Here is an 11185-nt window from a genome sequence, read left to right on the forward strand (position 1 = left end):
CATGCCAGCCCCCCGCACCCCGGGAAGGGGGACTCAAGGCCGGGCCGCGGGCTCCGCTGGGGTCGCGGCGGTTTCGCCTCCTGTGAGGAGACTATGGGGGGGGGCGGGGAGACCGAGCGCTTCCCCACCCCGCCCCCCCCGCGGGGCGGCGGCGGCCACGGAGCTGCTGGACCTAATCCAGGTCAGGAGGGGGGGGCGCGGCCGCCTCAGCTGCTGTCTCAGCTGCTGCTGCCCCCGCCGACGCCCGAGCCGCGGTCGCGGGCCTCATCCTACTCCGCCTCAGCGCAGCGGCGGCGGCAGCGGCGGCAGCGGCGGCCAGAACGAGGCCGGCGGGGGCCCTGCGTCATCCCGCCGTGCGTGCCCTGGCCACGCCCCCGGCGCCCGGAGACCTGGGCGGCCCGGCGCTGCGCGGCGGCCCCTCCCCCCTCCAGCAGCCGCTCCCGGGTTCGTTGGATTTGGCTTATCTTCTGCCCTGTTTGGCTTCGTCTGCAGTAGGAAACGCTGCCCCCTCACCTTTCTCTCTGGTCTCCCACGCCAATCTGCCTCCCATGTTCCAACCCCGTTGACAGTTCAAGTCTCGCCTCTTACCTGTGTCAGGTCCTGACCCTCTTCCACCACCCTCTTATAAATCCCTGTGGGCGTCTGTTAGTCCCATGGTTAAAATGTTAAATGACTTCCCCTTTATCCCTCCAGAATAAAGTCCAGGCTCAGAAAGGAACTTCTATCTCCCCAGCCACTTCTTACCTATCTTATATCACACCAGAGATAACTTGCACTTGTGTATCTCGTACTGTTCCACTTCTTTCCATTCCCCACCTTAGCCCAAGCCACCACTGTCTTTCAACAGACTCTCCTAGTCAACCTGCATTCATCGTTGCTCTCCAGTCAATCTAATATTGGCATAGATGACTGAGTTACTTTTTTAAAAAGGTAAATCTGATCATAAATATTTTGTGTGGCGGGGAGGAGATAGGGTTAGATCTTGAACCATGGGCCTATGCAACTTGCTAGGGCAGATTCTCTACTGCTGAACCACATACCCAGCCCTGTTTTTGTATTGGTTATATTTGAAATAGGGGGGTTTTTTGTTTTGTTTTTTCCTGCCCAGACATGCTTGATCTCCCTATAAGTTTCACACAACAGCTGGGATAACAGGTGCTCACCATTATGCCCAGCTATGGATAGTGAAGGGGCCTTAAAAACTTTCGAGACCAAGGCTGGCTAAGAATGGAAATCCTCTCTTTCTTATCCTCTCAGGAAGATAAGGTAATAAGCAAATACCACCAACATCCAGATCCAACACAGTTTTTTGTTTTTGGTTGTGGTGATAGGGCTTGAACTTGGATCCTAGGCTTTGGAGATAAGAGTCTCATTGACTTTCCCGCCCAGGCTGGCTCCCAGCTGTGATCCTCAGATCTCAGCCTCCTGAGTAGCTAGGAGCCACCGGTGCCCAGCCCAACACTCAGACTACTTTTAAATTTTATTAACATTGTCCCCTCCTTTACAAATTCTAAACTCTATGCTGTCCAAAGTATTTGTAGTTATCTCAAAGAACGTTGTTCCCTCTGACTTTGCCCATACTGATAACTGAAACCCACTTCTCCCCATTCCTGACCTTTCTCTCATCATGCTAATCATTCTTCCTGATAGTCCTTCCTGGATTCACTTTCACTTCCCTTGGGAAGCAATCTGGGTTAGTCACTGCCTCTGTGTTCCCAGAACCTGAGATTTTTTTTTTTTCAGTCACTGCCTGATCAATTTGAATTTTTTGTTCCAGCTCTGTGTAAGTTCTGGCATGTTGCCTGAGGGTAGAGCAGGCTCCCTCCTTAGTTGAATGAACAGCTCAAACAATACATGCAAAGGAAGGAAACAAGAAAGATGAGTGTTCCCCAGACAAGAAAAGGTGGGGTTTTGTTGTTGTTGTTGTTTGCATTAATATGATTTGAAGTTAGGGTCTCCAGCTTGCTAGACAGGTGCTCTATCACTTAATCCATGGCTTCCTATTTTTATTTTTTTAGTTATTTTTCCTGATACAGTCTCCAATTTTTTTCCTTGAGGCTGGCCTCATACTGAAATATTCCTATTCACGACTTTCAAATAACTGGAATTACAGCCCCAAACCACCATGGCCAGGTTTACCGGTTGAGATGGGAATCTTACCTTTTTTTGGCCTGGACTGTCCTTAAATCACAATCCTTCTGAACTCTGTCTCCTAAGTAGCTGAGATTACAGAGGAGCTACTAGGCCTGGCCTAAGAAATGGATCCTGATTTCCTTTTTTAAATTCGCCATTTAGTGATGGGGGAAAGGGGTCTTGAAAAAATTTGTAAGGTTTTGTTTTGCACACTTCCCCTCCTCCTAGGGAGAATTACTGTCACATGACAGGCCAATGCAAAGGAGGTGTAGCAGCTTTGAAAGTCTGTGATCTGAAGATCTTTGCCTGCTGCAACTGTGGAAGATATTGGGAAGGCACTGATAGAGTTCCGTGAGAATTACAACATCTTTGAATATCAAGAATTTGATTGCTGGGTATGGTATCTGCATACCTCTGATTCTAGCACTTGGGAGACTGAGGCAGGAGGCTCGTGAATTTGACACCAGCCTGGGCTGAGCAGAAGGAATTTGTCTCATAAGAAAAAAAAAGTGAAGTCCTTGTTTGGACTTTAAAAGTACCTTGCTTAAGCTTGTGGTGATGTCATCAAGATGTGCATGAATGATTTCTGGAATAAGACACTAAGGAGGTCATCCATGACTTCAGAGGTCTTGCCAATGATGAGGTTGAAAAAAATCAATAAACAACTTTAACCTCTATGTGACTGAGGATTATTATCTCCAGAAGATCCCAGGTATGGTTCCTGGGAAACTGTCGGAACTGGAACAGGAACACATATCTAAAGAAGAGAAAAGAGGGAAAGTAAACTGCAGAAGAAAAGGGAAATTCCTCAAGAAAGTTCACAGTGAAGGGTTTAGCAAAAGTTTTTGCAGACTTCAACAAGCTCCTAAAGAGTTTAGAATCATGGAAATGTACATAGTGCATTATCTCTCCGTACAGAAACCTAGGATGAAAGAAAGAAGCAAACCAAGTACTGTAGACATATCTAGGAAACAAGTGACATCCCCTCGAGAAGAACCTTAAGGAGGTACTAGAATAAGGTTTTGCTATCACAGGAGGTGACAGCTGCACATACCCAAGTCCCCTTGAAGACCTTCCCATGAAGTAAGCCCTGACGTGAATCCCAGGACACCAAAGACTAACCTCAGGTAGGTCTTGGTCCATGTGTATTTTAAGTCAAAAAGTTAGAAAAATAAAGAATAAAGAATTGTAGACTAAAGATATAAAGAAAAATATTTTTGTACGTCTATCCTAAATGTTATGAAAGAGTTATAAAGTTGAAAAATAGCTTGTAAAATAAAAAAAAATTAAGCTCAGTATGGTAGTGTATACTTGTAATCCCACATTTAAGGGGTTGAGGTAAGGAGGATGGTGAGTTCAAGGCCAGCCTGGGCTATACAGTGAGAACCTGTCTCAGAAAAAAATTAAACAAAAATATATACTAAATTCAGATTAATGTATTGAAGGAAGAAATTTTTTAATGTAATTTAGAGTTTCCCAAATTTATAGTGTTTACAAAATTTGTAGTTACAAAATTTGTAGTAATCAACAATCATGTCATAGACCTTCACAATCATTATACCATGTCTGTTGTTATAAGACCTTTTCTGTATTTGCATATGTTTGATACATAAAAACTTACCATTGTGTCACAATTGCCTACAGTATTTCAGGCAGCAGTGTGTGTAGAGTTTCGTAGCCTAGAAACAATAGGCTGTGTAGGATAGCCAGGTTGTGTGGTAGGTTATCACATGACTCTATGATGTTTCCACAATAACAGATCATCTAACAATGTATTTCTTAGACTGTCTGTCATTAAGCAATGCATGACTGTATTTGTATGTGTCACTTCTGTAGTGCCTCCCATTGACCAAGCACTGCCCTAACTGGTTTACTTCTGTCCATTTAATGCTAGGAATTTAAATGACCTGCAAGACTTGAGGTGTGGCTCACACTTGGAGCTTTGTTGGCTTGCACAAAGCTCTGAGTTGTATCCCCAGTGTGAAAAGACAAACAAAGAAAACATGTGGCATGGTGGCACATTACTTTACTTGGGGCTCTAAGGCAAAAGGATAGTGAATCAATCACAAGTTCAATGCCAGTATAGACCACCTATTGATATGTTACCAAACAACAAAAGAAAATGATATGTAAGTGAATAGGGCCTAACTGAACATCATGGCTCTCCTGGATGCTCATAAATTAATTCGATGGGAATATAACACTGACTCTGGCCCAATTTGAATAATAATCACTATGATAAACTTATATTTTCTATATTACAGCACCTAAGTATCTTCACTTCATAGTAACTCACAACTCTATGTAGTAGACTAATATCCTCCTATTACAGTTGCTATAAAATGAGTAGAGACTGCTAGAGCTGGTTCATATGAGCTTATAAGAGCCAGTTGTTAAAATTTCAAGATTTATGTGATTTAGTTGTTAGGCCCAGACCTTATAGAAATATTAATTTAGGGGCTGGGAAGGTGGCTTAGTGGTAGAGTGCTTGCCTGGTATGCATGAGGCCCTGGGTTCGATTCCTCAGCACCACATAAATAGAAAAAGCCAGAAGTAGTGTTGTGGCTCAAGTGGTAGAGCACTTGCCTTGAGCTGAAGAGCTGAGGGACAGTGCCCAGGCCCAGAGTTCAAGCCCCACCACTGACAAACAAAAATATATTAAATTATATATGCTTAAAACAAGTATATTGAAGGAAGGGAGGTGCAGTAGCTTAGGCCTATAATCCCAGCTAGTTGGGAACTAGAGAATGGAGATTGGGAGGATAAAAATTTGAGATTAGTCTGGGCAAAACCATTTACCAGACCCCCATCTTAACCAGTAAATGGATATGGTGGTGTGTGCCTGTCATCCCAGCTTTGGGGAAAGTATAAGTAGGACAACTAGGTCTAGGCCTGCCTAAGCATAAATTAATGCCCTATCCCAAACATAACTCAAGCAAGAAGGATTGAGGGTGTGAGTCAAGTGGTAGATAACTTGGAAACTTCACCAAGACAATGTGCAGAAAGAAAATGGTTTACTTGATAGGGGACAGACTTGTTAGCAATCTCTCTTTCTTTCTCTCTTTTCCTCTCTCTCTCTCTCTCTCTCTCCCTCTCTCTCTCTCTCTCTCTCTCTCTCTCTCTCTCTCTCTCTCTCTCTCTCTCTCTCTCTCTCTCTCTCTCTCTCTCTCTCTCTCACAAACACACACTACATTTTTAAAGTGGTTTGTGGAATGAATAGAATATTCTATTTGCCAAGCTTTTTATTTTTTTTGTCAGTCGTGGGGCCTGAACTCTGGGCCTGGGCGTTGTCCCTCAGCTCGTCAGCTCAAGGCTAGCACTCTACCACTTGAGCCACAGCACCACTTCCAGCTTTTTCTGCTTATGTGGTGCTGAGGAATCGAACCCAGGGCTTCATCCATGCAAGGCAAGAACTCTACCACTGAGCCACCTTCCCAGCCCATTGCCAAGCTTATTCTTGACAAATAGGGCTCTATATTCCACGATGGGAAAGAACAGTCCTTGGAACTTTCAGAAAGAGAGAAAAATAAGTGCAGAGAAGCAGAATGATTCTCTTAGTGTTTGAACAGTAAGTAACACTACACATTAGAATTGTGGGATGTGGAGAAAAGAAATGAGAAACAGCCTCTCTGGTTTGTGTCCACAGGCTCTGTTGTAAATTTGTTAATGGAACACTAAAAATCAAGCACGGCCTGAGCAGTTTCTGCACATCAAGAAGGTGCTCAAGTCAGGAAACAAGTGGCAGCTGCAATTCAGACCATACACTGCAAGCTACTGAAATCTGCCATACAGCAGTGTCTGCCATCTGGCGTGTCTTGTTCTAATTTTTCACAAAGGCATTGCAAAAAAAATGGCAGAGATCTGACCATGGGCAATAGCATGGCCCACTGATTCAATATGCTAGAGTCTAAAGCAAAAATAACCTGTTAGTTGTACCGTAGCTCTGTTGTAGCAATCCTACCATCAGTCAGGCTTAGCACGTAGCCACCACATAACTGTAGGAAAAGGCATGGTTAATATTTATCACACACTTGCCTGCATTGTTGAAAGAGAAGCATTTATATGCAGGATGTAAATATAAAACACTAAATGACTTGTCTTCCTCTAGTCTTTCTGCCATAATTTAATCAAGAAATAGGGGGAGGGGCTATAAAATGGAGGGCATGGAAAAGAAAGCTTCAGAATTATGACTCTTAGAATCACCAATTGGAAAGACACTAAATTGAAATGAAGTTTCCAATTACTTTCCCTCTATTCCTCGCTGTCTCAGAGGGAAAACAATAAAATAATTTCTGAGCAATTTGTAATTCTTGAGTCCTCTACACTAATCACAGGAGCCCCTCAGCATTTCTAAAACACACCACACACTCATCATTCCATTCTGCTAGCAATTTTTCTTTTTCATTTTAAAAACAGCCCTAGGCAATTCTCTGGGAAGCCCAGTAGGATACTTCCTTTTTTTCCTTGCAGGTATTTTGTCCCTCTTCTGTATTTTCTCAGCACTTGATAGCATACTCTATCAATACCTAGGATTCTCTGTGAATGCATCTACTGATCTTATTAAACTTGTGGGCTGGGCTGGGAAGGTGGCTCAGTGGTAGAGCGCTTACCTTGCATGCATGAGGCCCTGGGTTCAATTCCTCAGCACCACATAAGCAAAAAGAAAAAAGCCAGAAGTGGCATTGTGGCTCAAGGGGTAGAGCGCTAGCCTTGAGCTGAAGCCCAGAGTTCAGGCCCCACGACTGGACCAAAAAACAAAAAACAAAACAAAAAAAAACCTTGTGGGCTATCCCAGGTATCCCTTCCCCTTGAAACTGAGAAGTCTCACTGACTGCTTTGATTAATAAAATATGGCAGAAATGGCAATGGCAGTTTCCAAGGCCAATCCTTAAAGGACTGGCAGCTGCCACTTCCTGTCTCTTGGAACACTGGCTCTTGCAGTCATTAGATGCCATATAAGAGACCTGACATACATTCTGGAGAGATCTCACAGAGTCCTCAGTACTGCATTCAGGAGAGACAGGGTTGAACCTACCTTTTCTGTGGTCCTTACCAATATAGCAGTTCTGTGACTGAAACTGCAATCCTCAGATCTCAGCCTCCTAAGTAGCTAGGATTATAGGCGTGAGCCACTGGTGCCCGGCTTTTTCTTTCTTTTTTCTTTCTTTCTCTCTCTCTTTCTTCCTTCCTTCCTTCCTTCCTTCCTTCCTTCCTTCCTTCCTTCCTTCCTTTCTTTCTTTCTTTCTTTCTTTCTTTCTTTCTTTCTTTCTTTCTTTCTTTCTCTCTCTCTCTCTCTCTTTCCTTCCTTCCTTCCTTCCTCCTTCCTTCCTTCCTTCCTTCCTTCCTTCCTTCCTTCCTTCTTTCTTTTTGTGGGGCTTGAGCTCTGGGCCTGAGCACTGTCCCTCAGCAATTCAGCTCAAGGCGAGTGCTCTACCACTTGAGCTACAGCGCCATTTCTGGTTTTCCAGTGGTTTATTGGAGATAAGAGTTTCATGGCCTTTCTTGCCCGGGTTGGCTTTGAACTTCGATCCTCAGATCTCAGCCTCCTGAGTAGCTAGGATTACAGGCATGAGCCACCGGCACCCAGCTTTCTTTTTTTTAAGGATTTGTTTTTAGAGGGGGAGGAGTACTAGGGTTTGAACTCTTGAGTATTATGCTAGACAAGAACTCTTCTATTTGAGCTTTACTTCCAGCCTGAAGGTGTCTTAGATTCCCAGTTAAGTCCATCTGTCTGTTATCTAAATTTTACCCAAAATATAAATCATCAAATTGAGAGAACTAGTGAGTTAAAAATTTGAATTGTTTATTACACAATTGCCAATCACCATACAGAATTTTGCTACCTGGCAATAGCAAAAATCAATTTCTGTAGCAAAAAGCACCAAAATATGTGACATTGGTTTTGGGTGGAGACTTGAAGGATTTTTTTTTTTTTTTTTTTTTTTTTTGTGGTTGGTCATGGGGCTTGAACTCTGGGCCTGGGCACTGTCCCTGAGCTCTTCAGCTAAGGCCAGTGCTCTACCACTTGAGCCACAATATCACTTCCAGTTTCCTGGTGGTTTATTGGAAATTAGAGTCTCACAGACTTTCTTGCCCAGAACTTTGAACTTCGACCCTCAGATCTCAGCCTCTTGAGTAGTCAGGATTATAGGCGTGAGCCACCAGCACCTGGCTTTTTTTTTTTTTTTAATATGAACCATACACTTATTTCCAGTTCAGCTTTTTTTAAAAAATAATTTTATTATTTTTTTGTTTATGTGGTGCTGAGGAATTGAACCTAGGGCCTCATGCATGCAAGGAAAGCCATCTTCCTAAAGTTTGAGAAGCCTAGAGGAGATTGTTGGTGAGGAATTGCTACCACAGAATGGTTATGGGAAGCTGGAGGAAAGCTTGGCAATGCCATTGTTTATGGTCACAGGGCAAAGAGAAAGATACTTTAACAAACTTGTAGCTGGGGCTGGAGAGTTTCTGTTCAAAGTCTCAATAGGCTTTTTCCAGCTGTCTATGGAAAAAGTATGGAAAGAAGGGCTCAGGTAGTGTTTCTAATCAGCATTAAGGATCCTAAAGGAAGAAATAAGGGAGCTCAAATCCATGTAAAATGAGATCTCAGGGTAAAATATTTAAGATAGTCTTCATAGATCCTTTAAAAGTCATTTTGAAGGAAAATAAAGTCATAAGGATCATGTGTGCCTCATAAATCCTCTCTGCCAAATAACTGGGCTTTTCTAGATGCTCAGGGGTGTGGCTTAATGGAAGGGGGTAGTTGTCTGTCCGCATGGGTATTTGAGAATACCACACTGGGTGTGGCTGTTTGTTAATGGAGACACATGAAGCTCCTCTAATTTAAAAAAGATGACATTAACTGGCACTGAAACTCATATAGTAAAAAAAATAAAAAGATCCCCAGATCTCTCCCTGCTATGAGCAAAAAACAAACTGAGAAAAGAACTCAGCTACAAAAATGGCCTGTTTCTTATAGAAAGGGAAGACTGTCGGCTGAGAGGACAGAATTCAGAGTCAGAGAATCAACCCTAGGGAACAAAACTAGGCCTCAATCAAAGAACTAACAAATGTGCCTACCTGCTTTGGTTTTCTTTTCTTTCTTTTTCTTTTTCCTCTTTCTTCCTTCCTTCCTTCCTTTCTTTCTTTTTTTCTTTTTTTTTTTTTTTTGTGCCAGTTCTGGGGCTTGAACTCAGGGCCTGGCCACTGTCTCTGAGCTTCTTTTTTGCTCAAGGCTAGCACTCTACCACTTGAGCCACAGCGGCACTTCCGGTTTTCTACTGGTTTATTGGAGATAAGAGTCTCATGGACTGTCCTGCCCGGGCTGACTTCGAACTGCAATCCTCAGATCTCAGCCTCCTGAGTATCTAAGATGATAGGCATGAGCCACCAGCGCATGGCTAACGTTATTTCTTTACTTCTCAGGTCTTCTGTCTGAAAGCAACAATGCTGTAGAAGATACACCTTGGGAACGCAGTCTGAAGCCCACATTCATCCCTGGCACTTATTCACATAGTGAGACCAGACCTTGATCCTGAGAGTGATGGTATAATAGGCTGAGTTTTGCTGGGCAGAATGTGAATGGCATATGAAAAGGATATAAATAATTTACAGCTAGAAAGCTGACTGTGACAGATTAAAGATGACTATAAATTCTTTGGTAATCCTACTGGTGACAGTTGGTGTTTGTGTCTCCTCCTCTTGAGCCTGGGTAGGCTCTTGGGTTATGAATAAATGCTTTGGCCAATAGAACATTGAAGAAATAGCACTGCTAGTTTCAAAGCCCAAGTAATTCACTGGCTGGTTATTTCTACTTCCTAGGTCTTAGGGACCCCTGAGCCGCCATTGTACTCTTCTGGAGACATCAGAGTGAAACTTACACATTGGGGAGGAACCCAAATAAAGTCAGCTTTCCAGTTATTTCTGCCAAGGCTTAATGCACATCAATGAAGTTAAGTGAGTATGAGCTGACTTTGTGTGGAGCAGACCTGACTTAGCTAGCTCTCACTGAATTCGTGACACCAAAACTGTGAGTGAGAAACACACAATTGGTTGTTGGTCTAAGTCACTAAACTTTGGAGTAGAGAAACTTACTCCATGATTTGGGGTCAGTCTTCTCTCTAGAACTTCCCAGTTTGGGCACTATTAGGCAAGACTGAGTGAACTCTAATGTTCCTTACAGCTCTGATCTGATTTTGAGTTCCAATGAAGACTGTACTTGAAAGAGGTTGAACTACTTGGATGACCTGAGGAGCATAGAATATACCAAATTTTATACTCAGTAAACATTTTAATGAATTCTGAAGGATGAATAAGAGCCAATTAAAGCTGAGCAATAACAGCTCATGCCTATAATCAGAGCTGCTCAGGAGGCTGAGATCTGAGGATTGTATTTAGAAGCTAGGTCCGACCGAAAGTTTACAAGGCTCTTATCTTCAATTAATCACCAAAATAACAGCAGCAACAACAAAATAGCCAGAAATGGAGCTGTGGTTCAAATGATAAGAGCACTAAACTTGAGTAAAAGAACCTTAGGGAGGGCTGGGAAGGTGGCTCAGTGGTAGAGTGCTTGCCTCACATGCATGAGGGCCTGGGTTCAATTCCTCAGCACCACATAAACAGAAAAAGCCGGAAGTGGTGCTGTGGTCAAGTGTTAGAGTGCTAGCCTGGAGCTGAAGAGCTCAGGGACAAGGCATAGGCCCCATAACCGACGAAAAATAAAAAAGAAAAAAGAAAAAAGAAAGAAAGAAAGAAAAACCTTAGGGACAGTACCCAGGCTTTGAGTTCAAGCCCCTGGACCAGCACACACACACACACACACACACACACACACACACACACACACACACACACACACACACACACACACACACACACACACACACACACACACACACACACACACACACACACACACACACACACACACACACTGAGTAAATAGAAGTAAAAGGAAGAATACTTAATAAGAACAAACAGTGGGGCTGGGAAGGTGGCTCAGTGGTGTGAGTGCTTGCCTTGCATGCATGAGGCCCTGGGTTCGATTCCTCAG

General features: G+C 43.3%; 1 long non-coding RNA gene across 1 annotated transcript; it reads left to right on the forward strand.

Annotated features, from left to right (window-relative positions):
• The first annotated feature begins 446 nt into the window (after window positions 1-446).
• LOC138803245 (uncharacterized) lies at window positions 447-9774 on the forward strand. The gene is made up of 3 exons (XR_011364922.1): window positions 447-930; window positions 2362-3260; window positions 9559-9774. It is a non-coding gene; the product is annotated as an uncharacterized lncRNA (long non-coding RNA).
• The last annotated feature ends 1411 nt before the right edge of the window (window positions 9775-11185 follow it).

Source organism: Dipodomys merriami, unplaced genomic scaffold (genome assembly GCF_024711535.1).
Source record: "Dipodomys merriami isolate MVZ:Mamm:240054 unplaced genomic scaffold, mDipMer1.0.p SCAF_34, whole genome shotgun sequence".
Lineage (NCBI taxonomy): Eukaryota > Metazoa > Chordata > Mammalia > Rodentia > Heteromyidae > Dipodomys > Dipodomys merriami.